General features: G+C 47.6%; 1 protein-coding gene and 1 pseudogene across 1 annotated transcript in view; both read right to left on the bottom strand.

Annotated features, from left to right (window-relative positions):
* Positions 1-20,230, bottom strand: part of ADGRD1 (adhesion G protein-coupled receptor D1) — a 235,142-nt gene that overhangs the window by 165,911 nt on the left and 49,001 nt on the right. The window lies entirely within an intron of this gene.
* LOC136634619 (5S ribosomal RNA) lies at positions 7,983-8,102 on the bottom strand (annotated as a pseudogene).

Genomic DNA, 20,230 nt, shown 5'->3' with positions numbered 1-20,230 from the left:
TGAGTCCCAAGCAGAGTCAGTGATTGACAGGAGTTAAGATTGACTTGGGAGTGAGTCATGGGACTTGAGCCTACATTGCTGCTAACTGCATATCTAGTTAAGATACATGAGAACCCCAAGCTGCACAACCCCGTCATCCACCTCGTGATCACCCTGGAGTGTGACAGAATCTTAGGAACTCATGATGGAATGTTAACAAGAAGCCTCGTCATCCTGAGGAAGCCTGTTGGGACTCCAGCAGGTGTGGGCCTTAATTGGCAGCGACTGGCGACATTAATGACGTGCGATGTTTAATGTGTGTGTGAGAACGCCCTGCTCTGATCTTGACATACCAATTATGCAAGCAAAGAACGGAGAGGGAGAAAGGAAGGCAAGCAAACGGCGCCAAGATCCTTGCAAAAAAAAAAAAAACAAGAGCACCCATTTGGAAGCCAGCCACTGCTCTCGACGAAATTATGCTACCTGGGAGACAGCGCAGCTCTGCAGATGTGCTCCATGTTATAAACAAACAAACAAATGCGACACTTTGGGAACATGCGCTCTTAATGCCTGCCACAGTCTTCTGCTCGGTTGCTAGGAAAACCAAATGAGCACTAAACTCTTTAGGTTCAAACATCTCCAATTGCTGCTCCTGCCCCCCCAGCTCCCCACCCCCAAGGCAGCTAGCAATTCTCCAGGTCTCTTCCAAAATGAAAAAGAAAAATCCCCTTCCCAGTCAGGAGAACAAGCAAGAAAGATGGATTTTCCTTGCAGTTTCCCTTAGGGAAAAGAATGAGGGTTGTTTTGCAAACTTCTTCCACAGCTGTTTTGATTTAGGGCTTCTATGATGCCCTGCCACTCTTGGGAAAGACATTTCTTATGGCAAATGTGCCTGCGCAATATCTACCAGGAGGTGGCAGCTTTGTCTCCCCCTCCCCTAGAGGCCCTTCTGCAAAAGCAGTTCCTAGAATTTTGAGATTCTATTCATGGCCACCCAGACTGCACTCGCATTCCAAGCGGCCACTCATGATTGCGTAACGGGAAAAGAAAAGAAAAAGAAAAGATTTATTTACGCAGCCTGTAATTAATCTGTGGCACTCCTTGCCACTGGATGCAATGATGGCAAAAGGCCTAGGTGCCTTGAAAAGCAGACTGGACAGACTGATGCAGGAAGAGTCCACTGACAAGTTACAAGTCATGATGGGTTTGTGCAGCCTCCTGGCTTTAGAAGTAGGCTAGCTCAGAATGCCAGATGCAAGGGAGGGCACCAGGATGCACGTCTCTCGTTGCCTCGTGCACTCCCTGAGGCACCTGGTGAGCCCCTGTGAGATACAGGAAGCTGGACTAGATGGGCTTTTTGCCTGATCCAGGGGGCTTTTCTTATGTTCTTATGTGGTTAGTGTTAGAACTACTTGTTTGTACTCATTTGGAAAGATAGCTGTACAACAGATGAGGGACCAGGTCTCTGCCCCAAGAAGATCACAATAAAAAAAACAGATACGGTAGAGGAAAATAGAGACAGGGGACAACTGTGCCATTATTTCAGATGCGATGCTATGCATATGGGAATAGGAGAAAGTCACACTGGAACTTACTTTTCTGTAAATGTGTACAGAATTACGCTGTGTGTGTAGTTACATTCGCACATGGAGAGAAGGGATTTGGCCAAAGGCTTCATGGGAAAGTGGGGCTTAAGGAGAGATTTTAAGGAAGTAAGAGAGGAGGCATCAGACAGGCGTTCTGGGTGGAAGTTCCACTTGTAAGGATTAGGATAGAAGTTGGCTCAGAACCAGAGGCAACAAGGTGTGGCAGGTGCTCAGATCCAGGGCCGGCCCATGTGTGAGGCCAACTGAAGCAGACGCTTCAGGTAGCAGATTGGTGGACCGATCTCTGCCGACCTGCCTTCCTCCACTGCTCCAGCTTCTTCTTCCCCTCCCTGAATTGGAAAAGGAAGGGGGAGCAGAGAGGTAGAAGAAGTGTAGGGAGGAGGAGAGCGCTAAGTTAGAACTGGAGAGAGAGAAGGGCAGAGGCTGGCACATCATCAGGGAAGAGGGGGTAGCATTTAGCAGGCCACCTCAGCAGAGGCGATCCTGGGCTTTCCCCCACCCAGGGCCACCTCTGCCTTTGCTGCCCCCCTCCACCCCAGTCCAGAAGTAATTGCAGTGACACCATGGCAAAGAATTCCACCAACAAGGTTAGGAGGACATTAAAAAAAAAAAATCCTTCTCCTGCCTGCTTCCAAGAGAGAGGCGAGAAACTGAAGGCTGCTCCATGGAGTAGAAGCAGGAACTGTCCTGCTTCCTGAACGTTCAGTTACAGCACAATCCTAACTTGTGCTGGAATGGGGAGGCTGGCAGGCCTGCCCTATATCCGGCGTGCATTTGGGGCTGAAAGCAGCTTAGCTTGGGACAAAGGGAACCACTTTCCCTCACCCTGATGAGAACCACAGCAGCCCCAATGCATCTACTCGAATCTGCGTCACCTAAGGAGGTGGTGCAGATCTGATCAGCCCAGAGCTGTGCCAGGCTGCCCGGGAATGGGGTCAGGATCCAGCACAAGTGTGGGATCCTGGTCCCATGTCCCACCACCCGCCCTCCCCCTGCCCCGGAATGCCTCCACCCCGTCTTCCCCCATGCCACCCCCAGATCCCTGCGCCGACCAAGTTTGGCTGGCATGGACTTACCATGCTCCATTGCGGCAGAGCTGAATGCAGCCTCTGCAGGCCGGCACACATCCTTGGGCCAGCCTGGCTAACATGCAAGGAGGCCCACACATGCTTTATGGCATGTTTGCAACCCTCCCAGGCTGGCGCCAAAGAATTGCGCTGGCCCAGCACAATCTCAGGATTGTGCTCTTAGGGCCCAAGCCTATTCAACTTCCCAGCACTTGTGCAGCTGCAACGCAGCCCTGAGGCAAGGGAACAAATGTTCCCATATCTTGAGGAGGCCTCGGAGACTGCCTCCCCACCACAGGATGCAGTGCACACCCCATGGATACAGTTGCATCAGCACTGGAAAATTCGATATAATTGGGTCCTTAGTCCCCCTATCATGCAGACTCCCTGCCTGCTTGCTGCTTTCTCTTGTAGCATCTGCAAAAGGAAGAAACACGACTGCTTGTTAATGAAGAAAACGGAAAGTGATGGGCATAGGAGGGGCACAGAGCATTGGGTCCATAGGGTTCCCCCGTATCCACGGTTTCCGTATCCACAGTGGGTGCCTCTAACAAATGCCCCGCAGATACAGGGGGCACCTGGAATGCGCTTCTGTCTTCCACCATGTCCCAAAGAATGCCTTTGACATTTGCTTCTCCTTCCTGAAGCATCACGCTTGACCCCAAATCTCCCAATCCCAGACATTTAAGCCCAAATGCTATTCCTGCCGCCTCGTTACATAGTCAAACGTGTAAGGAAACCAGCTGCTTCAGGAATGAAGAATCAAGCAGTGCAGAGAAGGAAACAAAAAAATCAATTGGAGGATGTTGCAGAGCAAGCTCAGGGGAGAACGAGCTTCGTATCCTCCCTGCCGCTCCCCCCCCCCCCGGAATAAACACTAAGCTTCATATTTCTGGCGAAACTCCCCAAGTCCATAACTCAGCCTGGATCCTCGCGTTCCCATTCCAGTTTTTCATTTCTTGTTTGCAAAGTTGCACAGAGAGAGAGAGAGATTTAGGAATTCAGTTAAAGATTCCCCTCCCCCCACAGGCCCTATGATTGCAGAGACTTTTTCTGGACAGGGCAGTGCAAGGAAGCCACTTCTGGTTTGTTGCTACCCACAGATTCATGGAGGGGGGGGGTCCTGTAACAGCTCCCCTAAAGATAATGAGGTCGCACTGTATAGCTGCTTCCAAGGAGCAAGCAAGTTCTCTTAAACTGGAGGAGGGAACTGCCCCTTTCTTAAAAGGCATGCTTTCATGCACATCTCCAAAAGTGCTGCAGATGTGTGGCAGGTTTCAGAGGTGTGTGCCCTTCATATTGCCATGCCCGCCGCCCCCCCCCATTGCCATTCTCTATATTCCTGGTTGGCAATACCCAGAGACCCGAAGCTTGCACCTTAAAATGTGGCAAGGCCTAATTTTCATGTTAATGAGCAAGTGAAGGAACCAATGAATGACTCCCATTTCACCACTAAGGGCAGAGAGTATTCTGAGCAGTGACATGTTGTGGGATTTTTTTAAATCATCACCAACTCCTCCTACTACAACCTGGTGATTGCAGAATCCAGTCACCTTGATCTATACTTGGCAATGTGGATGCGAGAGAAGGGCGGGTGCAAAATCCACATTGCCATCCAAGGGTGATCATTTGCCTGCCCACATCAAAGGATCGATTTCCCACAGGAACACTGAGCTTGATGAGAGTTATAAAAAGTTCCTGGCACTGCAACATGTAATCACCGCAGCATACATTAAAATCATGGGTCGGCCAGGGAAGGTTTCCTGAGCAGCACCTCTCAACGGAGTGTTAACGTATATACAGCGTCTGCATTTTTGTTTCACAGTAATAACCAATTTGTTAGATAGGATTCACAGAGAGAGAGAGAGAGAGAGAGAGAGAGAGGATTCTCACCAGATCACTCAGGACTTCATTAGTCTTGGCCAAATGTGCAAACTGATTATTGAAAAGCATCTCCTTTGAGGCAATGTGATAACTTCTGTCTCTTCTACTTAGACTCTACTACTACTACTAGTCACAGGCATCGCCCCATAGATCCAGAAACTGCAGATATGGGAGAACCCTATAAAATTATTGTACAATGCACCCGCCACAACACTCCCAGCCATTACCTTTGTTTTTCTGTACATTACTTTCTTTTATTTTCCTGCTTAGCACAGGAACGCGACATACAGGCAGGCTGCCTGCATGCTAGAGGGAGGGGACTATCCAAATATTAGCAGGGAACAGGAAACAATATTAACTGCTTCCTGTTAACATTCTGGCTCTGTCCTTCTAGCACAGGGGTCTCCAAACCCCGGCCTGGAGGCTGAATGCGGCCCACAGAGAGCCTCTACTCAGCCTGTGGCCAGCCTGAGAGCCTTTGGCCCGGTTGACCAAGCACAACCAAAGTTGTGCTTGTGGGGTGGGGAACTAGTCTATTTAAGTGTGTGATTACACTTTTGGGCTGTGTTGGTGGTTGGAGAAATCCTGGGTGTTTGAGTGCATTCATTCATTCATTTCAGTCATTCATCTAAGTTCCATCTGTAATGTATTTGTTTAAATTTTATATTTAATTTTTTTCCCGGCCCTCGACACTGTGCCAGATATTTAATGCAGCCCTTCAGCCGAAAAGTTTAGAGACCCCCGTTCTAGCACATAGGCAGTCTGCCTACATGTTGCATTCCTTAGGGTTAAGCAAGAAAATAAAAGTAAAGTACAGTATAGAAAAATGAAGTAGCACTAGGGCTCGGAAAATTGCGGATAAGTGAAACAGTGGATACCGGAACCACGGAAACAGGGATGCCTATATCTGTGATGGTTCATCTTCATGTCCTCCTTCAAAAAGATATATTATTTTTGGTAGCAAAAGGCCAGGAGTTTCAAAACAGTCATGGTATGAAACACCATCCATCAAATGGAACAGAGGTACCATTCTTGACAGGAACAATACATCTTAATAGGAAGGCGCTCCCTTAAGTTGGAAGGATCTGGTTGCTGTCAGGGATTCTATGACACTCTTTTGCTTTTTTTAAGTATAAAAAAACCTTTCAGAAGTTTTACAGCTTTGGACTGAAGATTCAAATTCAAAGAAAAAAAATCCGCCTCCATCGTGCAAAAGAAAAATTATGAATGATGCAAAAAGGGCACCCACAGGTGGAGACCTTTTCTATTTATTTATCTTGCCTATCACTGAAACAGATTTGTTTCCTCTCTGTCTTGAAAATGCTGCAGTCCTCAAGGGGCAACAAATGCAAGCAAGGCTGACCAAGGATCTCATACCAAGGCCACTCAACCATGAACCCAGAACATCACAAATGTTGTACCCTTTGGTGTGTGACAGGGGAGAAGACAGAGATGTCTCCTTTTGCATAAGGCAGTGAGATACCTCCCTTGAATGAGCAACAGAGCCCATTCAAGTGTCATTGAATGCTTGTGTTGGAGGGAACCTTGGAGGTCATCTAGTCCAACCCCCTGCTTGAACTAGAACCAATCCAGAACTAGGTCCTCTCCAACAAATGGCAGGTCAGGCTTTGCTTGAAGACTTTCAGGGAGGATTGCCCAGCAGCACCAAGTAACTGGTTGTGCTGTCAAACAACTCTCATCATTCAGAAATATCTCCTAACACTCAAAGGGACCAATCCTATCCAAATTTCCAGCAGCACTTCAGTCATGTCAACATGTGCTGCATACTGCATGGGGGGGAGGGGTAGTTATGGAGGCCTCCTCAAGGTAAGTGAATGTTTGTTCCCTTACATCAGGGCTACATTTTGGCAGCATCAGCACTGGGATGAAAATTGGACAGGACTGGGCCCAAAATGAAACCCCCATGAGATCTAGTCCTGCCCTCTAGGGTAACAGAAAAAACGTCTTTGGCTACAACCCTGTACATGCTTTCCTGAGAGTAAGTGCTGTTGACTATAGTGGGAATTACTTCTGAGTAGACACGCTTAGGATTGTGCTGTTTGTCTTCTATTATGTACTAGCTCTTAAGTGCTTTTCGGAAATGTCCAGGAGATCATTTGAGGAATGGGGAGGTCAGAAGACGTCCTGGTCATGACTCGAAGGCACTTTGGGTCATGTCCAGGAGGTCCTCTGTGCCACAGATATTCAAATCCACAGAAGCCAAGCTCACAGGTTTAGGAGCACCCACTGTAGTTTCAGAGGAAGGCAACAACAGTCATTGGGGAAGTCTGAAAACCACCCCTGTGGTTGAAGATTGAAGAAACTACAGATGCACTTCTGTTCTGTGGGTGCACCCCCCCCCCAGATTTCATTATCCATGGAATTCAGTATCCACAAATGGCCCAATGTATTCCAATTTGCCTACAACTTTCTTCAAGTGTGGACTTCTGAACTGGTCCTTGACTAGCACAGAACAAAGTGGAGCATCCAACCAACACTGTACTTCATCAAACTTCACATGGGAGAGGGGTCTTCCGTTTGAGCATTTCCTCCAACAAGAGAACGACTACACCCATCAGTGAGGATAATCTTGAGTGGTTTTCTATTTTCCTTGCCTTGTGTCCAAGAGGTTCAAGAAACACAAGATCAAAGCTCCCTCCAGCTGTGTGGTTTGCTAGAACCAGGCTCAAATCTAGGGCTTGTCCAGCCTTTATTTTTTTCCTCCTGAGGGTATTTGGAGGACTCCAAGGCACTTGGGAAGGTTTTCCAAGTATTTACTTGGGCTGATGAGAAACAAACAAGACATGAAAGATGAGCTCATCCCACTCAAGTGTCTTAGTTTAAGCTGGAGGCTATGAAATGTCTTGATAGGAGTAATTAGGAGTCACTGTCTGTATCCAGGAGTTTATTATTCAAGGGTGCATGAACACTCATTCAAGTTCTTTTGCCTTTTCTTGCATGCTAGGCTATGTAAAGCCACAATAAGTTTAAGAACATATATGGTGGGGCCTCAGTATCCACAGGGGATCAGTTACATGACCCCTGTGGATATCAAAATCCGCAGATGTCGAAATCTGCAGATGCTGAAATCGGGGTCAGGGCACCACAGTAACTTACTGGGGGCCATACCGGGCCCTCTGGAGGATGGACCCGGCCTCCTTTGAATGCCTCCTGGATGAAACCAGATACAACTTCTAGTCTATCTCGGCAGCTTCCAGGAGTGAGGCACAGGCTTGGCATCTGTGGAAGCTCAAACCTGGGGGTGCCAAGCCCATGAATAAGAAGGGCTAACTGTACTTTGAGTCCAACCTGGATCAGGTCAAAGGGCTGTCTAATCCAGTTCCTTGTTCTCTCCAGTGGTCAACCAGATGCCCCCCCCCCCCGAATGTCAACAAAGAGGTCCTGAATTGGTTGGCAACCTTCAGTCTCGAAAGACTATGGTATAAGCCTACAGCACCCAGTATTCCCAGGCGGTCTCCCATCCAAGTACTAACCAGGCCTGACCCTGCTTAGCTTCCAAGATCAGACAAGATTGGGCATGTGCAGGGTAACAGTTGCTGCATGAACTGGGACGCTCAAAAAAGCGAACACCCCTATGCAAATGGTTATGCACAGAATGGAGAGAAACCAATGCTATTTGCATCTTTTGCACCTAAGAACATCAGAAGAGCCTGGCTGGACCAGGCTAAAGGCCCATCTAGTCCAGCTTCCTGCATCTCACTGTGGCCCACTAAAGCCTCAGGACCACAAGACCATAGCATCCTGTTGCCACTCCCTTGCACCTGCAAGTCAGAGGTAGCCTACACCTGGAGGGAAAGCTCTTAGATACCTTTCTCTTGGGCAGAAGTGATGGAAATAGAAACCAACTTCCCAGCATTCTGTGTGCAGGATAAGACCCTGCCAGGCAGTTAAACTTCCTCCAACGATCAATGTGAATTGGATCCAGAAAAACTGAAAGGGAAACAGTCCCAAAAGTTTTCCTTAAATGTTGAACTTGGCAAGCAAGCCAATGAATATGTCATCCTTGAGATCCATAAACACTCCCATCCATCTCACAAATGAGATGATACTTCCCACCCAACCCCCCAACCCCCCAGAGACTTTTCCCCCTCTTCATCTTCTTTGTTGAATAAAGCATCTGTCTCTGAATCTGGTTAGGTCATTTGCTTTTCAGTTCATCCACATCGCTGGCAGGCACGTTCTTGTCAAGAGTGGGCATCAATTAACTTTCAGGGAGTCCTTGCACATGCATTTAAATATCTGTTATCTCCTGCCAAGAACCTAAAAAAATGCATTTTATTTGGCCCCATCTCTTTGTAAGCATTTCAAATTCTCCGGCTGCCGATTAACCTCTGGAGAAGTGGAGCTGCAGATTACCGTCTTTTGTGGCCTCTGCCTCTGTCTGACAGCGAATGAACAAATATACCCTTTTATAAATGACAGAACCAAGGCTGGCCCATCAAGGAGGTCAATTGAGACAGTTGCCTCAGGCACAGCTGCCATAATTTAGGAAGCTGTGAGGAGTTGAGCACACACACAGGGCACATGAGGGGGTATGGCCTAGGACTCGCCTCAGAGACAAACCAGTGCTCGTCACTGCCTCTCGGAATAATAGCCATCACTTGTAAGATCTGTGCCAGGGAGACAGAGGACATTACAGTCAGTTCTCATTATCGACTAGGGTTAGGTTCCTGGAAAAACCTAGTGGATACCGAATTAGCAGATACCGAATCAATGAACCTGTAGGGAATATAGGGTTAGGTTCCAGGGGACCCTCTTCACTATACACTCTATGAACATTACAAATCTTAACTTGAAGTCTATGGGACTGGGTGACAGCGAGGGCTCATCTACATCTCCTGGCTTCCTCCTCTGTGCTGTCTATCCCTCAACTTGAATGTTACTGGCCCAACAATGTGGCCTCAGAGTTCATCAGTGGGGAAGGGATTGCTTCACCCTTCCTCCTCCTACACATGTCTCTTGGTTCCTTCCCTGGGCTTTCCCCAGTCCCAGAGCAGCCCTCATGTAGCCTTCCAGAGACCTCAGATTGCCAAAGTTGTGCAACTTCAGCTGGAGTTCCCAAGATGATGGGGCAAGTCTGGAAGCAGACACAAATGTGTCCAACGATTCTCCATTATGGGCCAATCATAATGCCCATTTGAAGCAGAAAATTGACCCAATTCAGACCACTTCCTAAAAAACAAGGAGTATTTTCCTCTCTTGATCCTGCTTGCCTGCTTGCAGCTGTGCCTAGTCTCCCCGTCCCAAGTGTTCTGGCACAGTATTAGCAGATAAGGAGGACAATTCACAGATAACAAATTAACATATTTCCTTGAGCTCACTGTATGTATTATTGGTTAGGTTTCCCACAGGTCTGAGAGCTGCCCCCTTCCCCTTTAAAGAAAAGGAGCCCCCTGTGGAATTGTACAGCGGGTTGCTATACTGTCCCCTCCAACCACAGCACCCAGGGCCTTTGCCCCCTTGCACCCCTCTAGGTACGCCACTGAAGGACTTCCCAGAGATTGGCAGCCCAATCCTATCCCCACTTTCCTGGGAGTAAGCCCCATTGACTGCAATGGAACTTACTTCAGAGTATAAATGCATAGGATTGGGCTCTTAGGCCCTTAAGCTGAACCCCTATACACACTTACTCCTAAGTAAGTCCCCCTAAATAAAACATCTCTTTCTTCTGAGAAAACAAGCATAGGATTAAGCTACTCATGTCTATACAAGGGGCTGAATGCAGTGCCATGCCCAGGACATTTGGCACCCAAGACCCGTAAATTTTTGACATCCCCCATGATGAAATTATTTTTAGTAATAGTCATGACATTAAATGAATAATAATAATAATAATAATAATAATAATAATAATAATAATAATAATAATACCACCCACTTTTTAGAATGAGAATCCGTCAGGACCCACCAGAAGTGATGTCATGACCAGAAGTGACATCATCAAGAAGGAAAATTTTCAATAATCCTAGGCTGCAATCCTACCCAGGATTACGTCCCACTTACTATCGTGGTTAAAAGAATATACATAGTAGCTTGTTAAAAGTACAGGTCTGTAACATTTTCCCAAATTCAGTCACATACCAGGGTAGCATCAAATCTAATATATTCAAAATAAAATACTGAAATGAATGGGGACCCACCTGAAATTGGCTTGTGACCCACCTAGTGGGTCCTGCCCCACAGTTTGAGAAACACTGCTATATACTATGTACAATATATATACTAACTTTATAAATTCATATATTTATATATTACTTTGTAACTTCATATATATATATATATATATAACTTTTATATATATATATAACTTTTATATATATTGGCATATATATAAAATCATGCCAATAAACAACGTTTTCTTCTTGAAAAAGAAGTTCAAACATCTTGGGGTGGCCTCTTGGACACCCCCCTGCAGCCTGGCACCTGGGACAAGAGGTCCCCCAGCTTAAACGCTTGTCCTGACAAGAACTTCCTCTTTTGCAAGCCATCAAATAAAAAGGTCATTGACAAAACCCTGCACAAGCATGGAGTCCATTGAGAGCCACTACTAAAGCAGAGAAGTCCTGATGATGATGAGTCACCACACTGCACATTTTTTGGCAAATTACCCTCCCCCCCAAATCGGAATCTGACCCCTGGCCCAGATGGTGTTGTGCTCATAAGGCAGGGAGGTCTTCATTTTTCAGAAAGGAAAGGAGAATCCCTGTCTTGCAGCTGAGCAAGACCCTTTGGGAAAACTGCCTAAAAGTTCCTCATCATAAATTTCATCAAAGGTCTAACAAGCTCTGTGCAGGCGGAATTTAATTTTTGTAATACTGAACACACAGAGCTGCATGCTAGAGAATCAGACCACAGGTCCACTTAGCTCAATATTGTCCCAACACTGACTGGCAGAGGCCCTCCAGGATTTCAGACTAGGGTCGTTTCCAAAAAGCCAGGTGCCTTCTGAATGGGATGGATAGAAGGATGATCCTTTCCCTCATGCAAAACACCAGAATCAGACAACATCTACTAAAATTGAGTGTCGGGAGAGTTGGAACAGACAAAAGGAATTATTTCTTTATATAATTAACCTGTGGAACTCCTTGCCACATGATGTGGTGATGGCACTTGCTCTAGATACCTTTCAAAGATGATTGGACAGATTGATGAAGGAAGAGTCCATCAAAGGTTACAATCCATGACTGGGTTTGTGCAAACTCCTGGTTCCAGATGTAGGCTACCTCAGAATGCCAGGTGCAAGGGAGTGGCACCAGGATGCAGGTCTCTTGTTGTCTTATGTGCTCCCTGGGGCATCCGGTGAGCCACTGTAAGATCCAGGAAGCTGGACTAGATAGGCCCTGGGACTGGTCCAGTGGGGTTAGCCTGATTTTGCTATGCAAAGCAAGGCACTCTGTGACTGAGCTCCAGCTCCAACCCTCAAGTCTCCATTCACACCTTTGCTCCAGAATTAATGGCATAACATGGAACTTGCCTGAAAATAAATGAAGGTAGATCTTTCCTTTAGGTGACTTAAGAATGGCTCCCTCTCTTGAGACTTTTCGGCAAGGCCTGAAGACCCTTCTGTTTAAACAAGCCTTCTGAGTTCTCAGCCTTTTTAACAGCTTTTCAACATCTTTTAATATTTTTTAAATACTTGGTTACAGGCCTGATTCTTTTATGATTTGCTGCTCTATGCTCTTTTTACCTGACTACTTTTTATCTGACTACTGTTTTTATGATATGTGTTAATATGCTTTTATCTGTTTTAAACTATGTTTTTTAATCTGTTTTAACCTGTTGTAAGCCACTTTGAGTCCCTTCAGGGAGAAAGGTGGGGTAAAAATAAAGTTATTATTATTATTAGATCAGGAGCCTTTGAGCCTATAACTCTTTTTTATTTATTAAAAAAAAAAAAAACTCACTGCAATCTCTAGTTCATTCCCATGACCAGGTAAACACATTTAAACTCAGGATGTGCAAGCGAAAAGTCAGCAGCCACAGGCTGCAATGCCTGGTTGCCAGGAAGGAGAAATGCATTTTATTTTCCCCTTCGATGACTTGAAGTCTCACTGTATAGGCACATACCTACACAGCCCACATGTTATTACATCTCCTCTTGCTTACATTCTGAGCATCACTGTGAAAAACGGAGGACTTTGCAAACTTCCCACATGCCACGCCACATTCCACATGGCAAAAATCAGACCCTCCACAATGTTCCTTTCCAAGTCTTTAACAAAGATGAATGCAGAAAAAATGGCCCTGAGCCTTTTTAATTTTGAGGGGTTGTGAAACCTCATTTGGGGGGCGGGGCTCTGCAACCTTTAAAGCCCACCTCTCACAGGAACAAAATGGTCCAAGCCTCACTCTCACTTATTTTACACTATTATCCAAAGCTTGGATCCAACCCAATCATGGGACTGCCTTACCCAAACTGAGTTCTTGATCTAATCCTGCACAGCCTCTTCTCACTGTCTTGCCTTGCAGCTCCTATGGCCAGGCTGCCACCTCACAGGGTTGTTGTGAAGTCCCAAGAGATAAGGGGAAATTAGGCAGGTGGGGGCAAGTCACGGGAGGGGGAGAGATTGGTGGTGAGTTCCCAGTCTCATACTTTATTTCTTTATTTGGGGGAGGGGGGTCGTGACTTGAAAAAGGTTGAAGACCACTATAGTAGAGGAAGACCATCACCATCAAAGGGACATGGGCTTTCCAGCTTTCTGGATGGCACCAGTAGAAAACCAGACTAGATGCATTTTGGTCTGATCCACCAAGCAAAGCTCAACTCTTCTGAACTCTATGGGGAAAAACACCCTCTAGTTAGCGCTGAAATTCTCATCTGGCTGGCAGCCCACTCCTTTTCCCAAAACCATCTGCTGTACAAATGCAAAGATCCAAATATATCCGTCTCTTGGCTTGAGTTTGACACAAGAGGAACAGGGCAGGAGACAATGAGGGCGGGGGGGGTGGATCAGGACCCAGGAAAGGAGTGGCATCAGCAGTGGGTCCCCAACTATTACTTTGTTTGTTTGATAGGATCTTGGAATGGAAAAAACTTCAGTAGAGCAGACAGCATCCACTGGAGTCCCTCAAGAACCGACTCTTTCTAGGAAGTCCTCAAGTGGCTTGGTTAGGAAACTGCCAGTACGGTTGGGCCCTCCTTATCCATGGATTTGGAACTCATGAATTTGCTTATAATGGGTCCTGACGGGCATCTGGAGGGCCTCACCAAACCCCCCAGACACAACTGGAAGTGCCTTCCAGTTGCACCTGAGTGGTGTCATGAGGCAGGGGAAGGTCACACACAGCCTCCGCATGCCTCAGAAGGCCTCTGAGAAGGCTTTCTGAGAGGCACTTCCATTTTGACCTCTGTGTGCCTCAGAACACCTTTGCACAAAACGGGAAGGCACTTCTTGTCCCATCCAGAGGTCCTCTGATGGCCCCCAACCACTAATTCAATTATCCACAGGTTTCAGTCTCCTCAGGGGTCTGGGAATGGATCCCCACAGATACCAAGGGCCAACCTGCAGTTTCAGTGCCAGGGTGATCGAAGACCTGGAGCAGACACTTACACCAAGTCCCTTAGGGTGGTGGGTAATAGCAGTGGGTGACAGTTCCTCCCACCCTCCCCACTGGTGAAAGGTGCAGTGACTGACTGGTCCTGTGGGATTAGAGGAGTTGGCCAAGTCGCATTAGCGACTTCCGGACATGTCCAGAAGGCCTTCTGAGGTACAGTGAGGCCAGCAAAACCTCCAAAGGACCCAGTGATGCCTTCAGGTGAGTTATTGTGGGCCCCACAACTCTGACCCCCCCCATGTGTTTCAGCATCTGCAAATTTTGGTATCTAGGGGGGTCGCAGACCTGATCCCCCACGGACAACGAGGGACCACTGTACTTTCTTTCCCCTCCTCATAGCTTTCACTGGCAGCAGGGGTTGCCACACTGCTCTGAGGACCCTCTGGCCTCAAGGGGTGGGCTTTTAACACCCCCCCCCCCAGCAGCCAATTTGATGAGTGCAGAGTGTTTAAAATCTTCCACCCCAATCCTAGGGAGGGGGGCCATTCTGACCATTGAAATACACACACATGCGAACTCATGCACCTTCCTTGAAACAAATCCCCAGGACTCACTCCAGAACTGCTCTAAGCCTTGAAGAAAATAAAAATCATGTTTGGGTTTTTTTTAAAAAAAGATCCACTCATCACAGATCTCACTCTCCACATACAGTTTTACTGCAAAGAAGTTTAATGGGGGGGTGCAATTGTAGCGAGGCTTAGCCATGGTTCAGAATGAGGATTGAGAAGATAAGTTCTGCAGAAAAGATGGCATTTTAGGAGAGATTTATAGTGGAGTGATGGGGGGGAAGGAGGTTGTACCGCTAAGTAGGTGTTCTAGGAGGAAGTTGTGGGCCTTGCCAGATCTGTCTCACGGCCTGGAGGGAGATAATGTTCTGATTTTGACAGTTGCAAGTGGAACACAGGAACCAGAGCAGAGACTTGGGGAGGGAAGGTTCTGACTCTCTTTCCAAAGCAGGTGCAGTCAGCTCCCCGCACATGATGTTCTGGGCATTTGGGCTGCAATTTATCAGAAGGATAACAAATAACACGGTGGGGGGGAAACGTTCATTTGCAGACAGATGAGTGAGATGGAATGTCCTAATGACTCTTGCCTATGCCAGTTGATTAGCCGGAACTGAGAAGTCTGCTGGAGGCAACGTGGGAGGTGAAGAACATATTTTAAAGCCTTGCTTTCATAGAATCATGGAAGGGACACATAAGGTCATCTAGTCCAGCCCCTCCCTGTAGCAGGAAATCCTTGTAAGAGCCCTTTGGCTGCACAGGGCACAAAGGGAAAAACAGTGGGTCTTCAGTTATCTGCAAGAGATCTGTTTCATAAACCCTCCCCCATACAAAAATCCACTGATAATGAAATTCGTGGGTGCCCGGGTCGTGGCACTGCAAGGACTCATCTGGGGACCCTCTGGAGGTCATGCTAGCTTCTCGGTCTCTTCAGATCGCTGCCAGGACGCAACTGGAAGCCAATTCCACTTCACATCCACAACTTCCGGTTGTGTCCGGGAGGTGGACAGGGAAGGTCCATGAAGTGGACCTGGGACCTGAAGGCCCCCTGGGCTGTGGGCCTTCCCCAGCCTCAGAACACCTCCTAGATATGACCAGAGTTTGTGGGCATAAAGCAGAAGTGGCTTCCGGTTGTGTCCAGGAGGTCCTCTGAGGCCCTCTAGGCTGCAGGCTCTGCACTAGCAGATTCTCAGATCTGCAGATGTTGAACCCACGGATAAGGGGGCCTACTGTACCAAATGGAATGCAGGAACCTGCCCTCAACTTATATGTGAGATTGACTTACATTAGAGTATCTATGGTAATTTGTGGAACTCACTGCCACAGGATTTAATGATGGTCAGTGGCTGAGACAGATTCAGAATGGAACTAGATTCTCTTCCACCATGGATTTGTCTATTGACAGTCACAACAGCTAAACAGAGCTTCCTGAGTCAGGCATAGTATACCTACGAACATTACTTGCTGAGAGACAAAAACTAGCAGAGAGTTTTTGCCTCCATTCCTTGGCTGCAGATTTCTCCCAAGCATCTGCCTGGTCCCTGTGGGAAACAAGATCTTGGAATAGACGGACTCTTGAGTTAAATCAACTCCAGCTGTTATGTTCTTAGCAACATCCACCCTGAACCGATGGCCAGCCAGATTCATTCTCCCTTTCACTCAGCTTAACCTACTTCATGACTGTTATGGGGAGCAAGGGGGCTCCCCACAGGTAAATGGTGGGGGGAGCAAGGAACAAGCAAAGGGGGCAGAGCTAAGTGTGCTGCCCCATGTTCCTCCAAGGAAGAGCAAGATACAAGGTACTAAATTCATCTGGAAGGCAGGATATAAATGAATGAAATAAATATTTTTATTTTTTAAAAGAGTGCTTCTGAACTCGCTTCACCATCTCAGGGACTCCAGCTGTCCCATAACAACCAGTGGCATAGCTAAGGGGGATGGGAAAGTCAATTGCCCTGGGTACCACACCTTGGGGGGTGTCAGGGGGTGCCTTTGGAGGTTTTCCGAGGCCTTGCCCATGCCTCAGAAAGTGCCATTTCCAGTTGTGTCCCGAGGTCTTGTGAGGCCCGACCGTAGATTTTAGCATCTGTGGTTTCCATTGGGGGGGGCAGGAACAGATCCCCCGCAAATACCAAAGGCCAACTGTATATCAAAATAATACCTGACAACTCCTCTGTAAGGCAAATATAATTATCCTCCTTATTGCAGACAGGGAAGACGAAGGCAGAGGCTTGCCTAAGGACCCAATCCTACCCAACTTTTTAGCACCGGTGCAGCCACGATGCAGCCCCAAGGTAAGGGAACAAATGTTCCTTTATCTTGAGGAGGCCTCTTTGACTGCCTCCCCACCACAGGATGCAGTGCATGCCCCTGGCATAGCTGCAGCACCACCAGTAATTTAGATAGGATTGGACTCAAAGACTGCTACACCAGAACATAAGAACAGCCCCGCTGGATCAGGCCATAGGCCCATCTAGTCCAGCTTCCTGTATCTCACAGGGGCACAGCAAAGGCCCCACAGAGCACACCAGACAACAAGAGACCTGCATCCTGGTGCCCTCCCTTGCATCTGACATAGCCCATTTCTAAAATCAGGAGGTTGCACATACGCATCATGGCTTGTAACCTGTAATGGATTTTTCCTCCAGAAATTTGTCCAATCCTCTTTTAAAGGCATCTAGGCCATATGCCGTCACCACATGCTGTGGCAAGGAGTTCCACAGGTCAACTACACGCTGAGTAAAGAAATGTTTGTGTGATCTAAGCCACAGAAGTCCTGGTTCACAGCTGTCAGACTCGTATGCGTGGCATGTAAAGGAAGGCTTTGCTGACTTTACACCATCCCCTCATTTATGATTCCACCTTAAAATGTTATTTTATCCCCCCCCCCAACTTCTGCTATGTACGAATAAAAAAGATTATTGGCTTTGAGATAAAGTTGAATCTGGCAGCCCCTGCTGCGAAAATAAATAAGATATTGATTACAATTGCTCTTCTCTCCTCTCTATTATGAAAACAGAGCATTAAGACTAATGCGGCAAGAGGTTTGCTCATAGTGGGGGATTAGGGAGTCACGGAATGAGATTTGCAACTCTGTGGTTGCCACCGTCATCTACAATCTAAGCAGCCCAGTTATTGACAGCCGAAATGTAGCTCCAAGGCCCAGTTCAGCAACAACTCCTATTACAATGTCATCTTTATTTTTGACAGACAAAGATTAGCAACAGTCCTCCGAGAGCTTGAACTGCTTCTGGCAGGATATGCCAAACATGGTGCAAGAGGGAGCTGAGCTCTGTTTCACACCTTATGGCAGGAGTTCCCTAATGTACCTGGGCAATAACGTCCCCACAGCCTCTTCTTCCCTACTCAGTGCCCAATCCTATCCAGTTTTTCATTACTGATAAAGCTGTGCCAGAGGGGCATGCACTACATCAGGGGTCTCTAAACTTTTTGGCCAAAGGGCCGCATCAAATATCTGGCAGAATGTCGAGGTCCGGAAAAAAAATTAAATATAAAATTTAAATTTAAATAAATAGATTAGAGATGAAACTTAGATGACTGAATAAAGGAATGTCTAATGCTCAAATGTCCAGGACTTCTCCAGGCACGAACTCAACCCAAGAAATAAAGCACACATTTAAATGGACCCCCATCCCCCCACCCCACAAGCACAACTCTGGTTGTGTTTGGTCAACTGGGCCAGAGGCTCTCAGGGGATCAGAGGCTCGCCTCGGGCCGCATTTGGTCCCTGGGCTGGGGTTTGGAGACCCCTGCACTGCATATTGTGGTGGGGAGGCAATCACAGAGGCATCCTCAAGGTATGGGAACATTTGTTCCCTTACTTTGGGGCTGCACTGTGGTTGCACCAGAGCTGGAAAGTTGGATCGGATTGGGCCCTCAGTTGAGCACTGCCATATGGGATCTTAAAAGTCTTACAGAACAAGATGGCACCTGCATCTCACGAGGTTCTGTGAGATCCAAGATGGTGGTGCCCAGGGGGCTGACCGGGATCATCCCATGATGCCCATGTGTGTGTGTACCACAACACCCTAACACAACACCCTAACACAACACAACATCCTACCGAAACACCAGTTGGTTCCCCAGCTGTGAGTCATGGTTCCTGGGGGAGCCAAAGAAACCAACCAAGGAAGCTCTGAAATCCTCACAAAAAACTTGCCACCTCAAACAATGTACAGGATTGCAGCCCTAATCCTGCAATTGATTATTGCAGTGCGGTGCGGTGCGGTGCACTGCAATAATTGATTATTGCAGGAGCGGTGGCTGATGGCCCACTAGGTCAAGGGAGCCACCTATTGAAAAAGTGAACCACGGCCCTAAGGGCTTCGGGAGCCCCAACTTATGGACTTGCATATGTAGGCCTAAACATTCGCCTATGAAATCTCATGAGATCCAAGGCAGTGTCACCCAAATCTTGTGAAACTTGGGTGCTGCCATCTTGGATCTGTTGAATTTTGTGAGATTTGAGATGGTGATGCCTGGCTGACCCAGGAAGAAGAGGCTTTGGGAGCACTGTGCCCCCTGATAAGTATCGGAACTACTGTCCTACACCATCAGTTCTGTGCTTCTGACGCAATTATTCTAGGGTCAGCTCAGAACACCCACTCCTCATTTCATGGCCTTCCAATGAGGTTCACTTCAGGGTTTTTCTTTGGGAAGATGGCATTTGGGGTTATAAAGTGAAGAATTGCTTCGATGGGAGCTTGTGGGTGAAAAGTGGTGGCGACAAAATGCAAAATAACCATGCCAGGAGCATGGCTGGCCCAAGACTTCCTGCTACCTGAGGCAGCCTGTCAAATGCTGCCCCCCAGGGCCTAGGAGAGGGGGCTAAAGGGGGTAATTTGTACCCAGGCCCAGGGTCAAAAAGGGGGCCCAGGAGCCAAAGGAGGGGGCCCAGAAATTTCCTGGGATCTGACATTTTCCTTTCTGCTGGGGAAACTACCATGACTGGAGATGCTGGGGACACTACTGATGCCACATGAGTGGGTAGACCTGGGCTCCAAAGACTTTTCCAGCTATCTCTGCTCTCCCCTCACCCTGTTTTGCCCCTCCCTGCCCCTATTCTGCTTGCCTGTCACCATCCTCCCCTGCTCTGTTTCACCCCTCCTCTTTTGCAAAGGGGCCCAACAGAAACTTTGTACCCCCTGATAAAATTCCTCTCAGAGGCCCTGCTGCCCCCTTCCCTGACGAAATGCCAGCCTCTGCCACTCTCCAGTGCTCCAGTTCAGCTCCCCTCCACATTTCCAGCTCAATCCTAACCAACTTTCCAGCCTTGAGCCTTCCAGCCCCCCACAGGACTGGGCTGTTCCTCTTCCAAGAGTTGGCTGCTGATAATAGCCAGAAGTTCACTTATGGGAATCTACAGTTGTGCTGTGACCCTTGATCCTCTTTCATCTATGTGCAAGTTCAACAAGTAGGCAAGCAAATATAGAGTCACAGCACAATGGTAGATTTTCCTAGCTGGACATCTGGCTGTTGTGTGTGTCCCGGTAGCCAATGGGATTGTTCCCAAGAGCTCCCTAGGGTCCCTGCGAAGGACCCCTAGGATCCCTTGGAATGCAAGGAGAGGAAGCCCAGGCATCCACTTCCTTCC

The sequence above is a fragment of the Tiliqua scincoides genome, chromosome 14 (genome assembly GCF_035046505.1).
Source record: "Tiliqua scincoides isolate rTilSci1 chromosome 14, rTilSci1.hap2, whole genome shotgun sequence".
Lineage (NCBI taxonomy): Eukaryota > Metazoa > Chordata > Lepidosauria > Squamata > Scincidae > Tiliqua > Tiliqua scincoides.
This window is presented reverse-complemented; position numbering and strand designations above follow the sequence as displayed.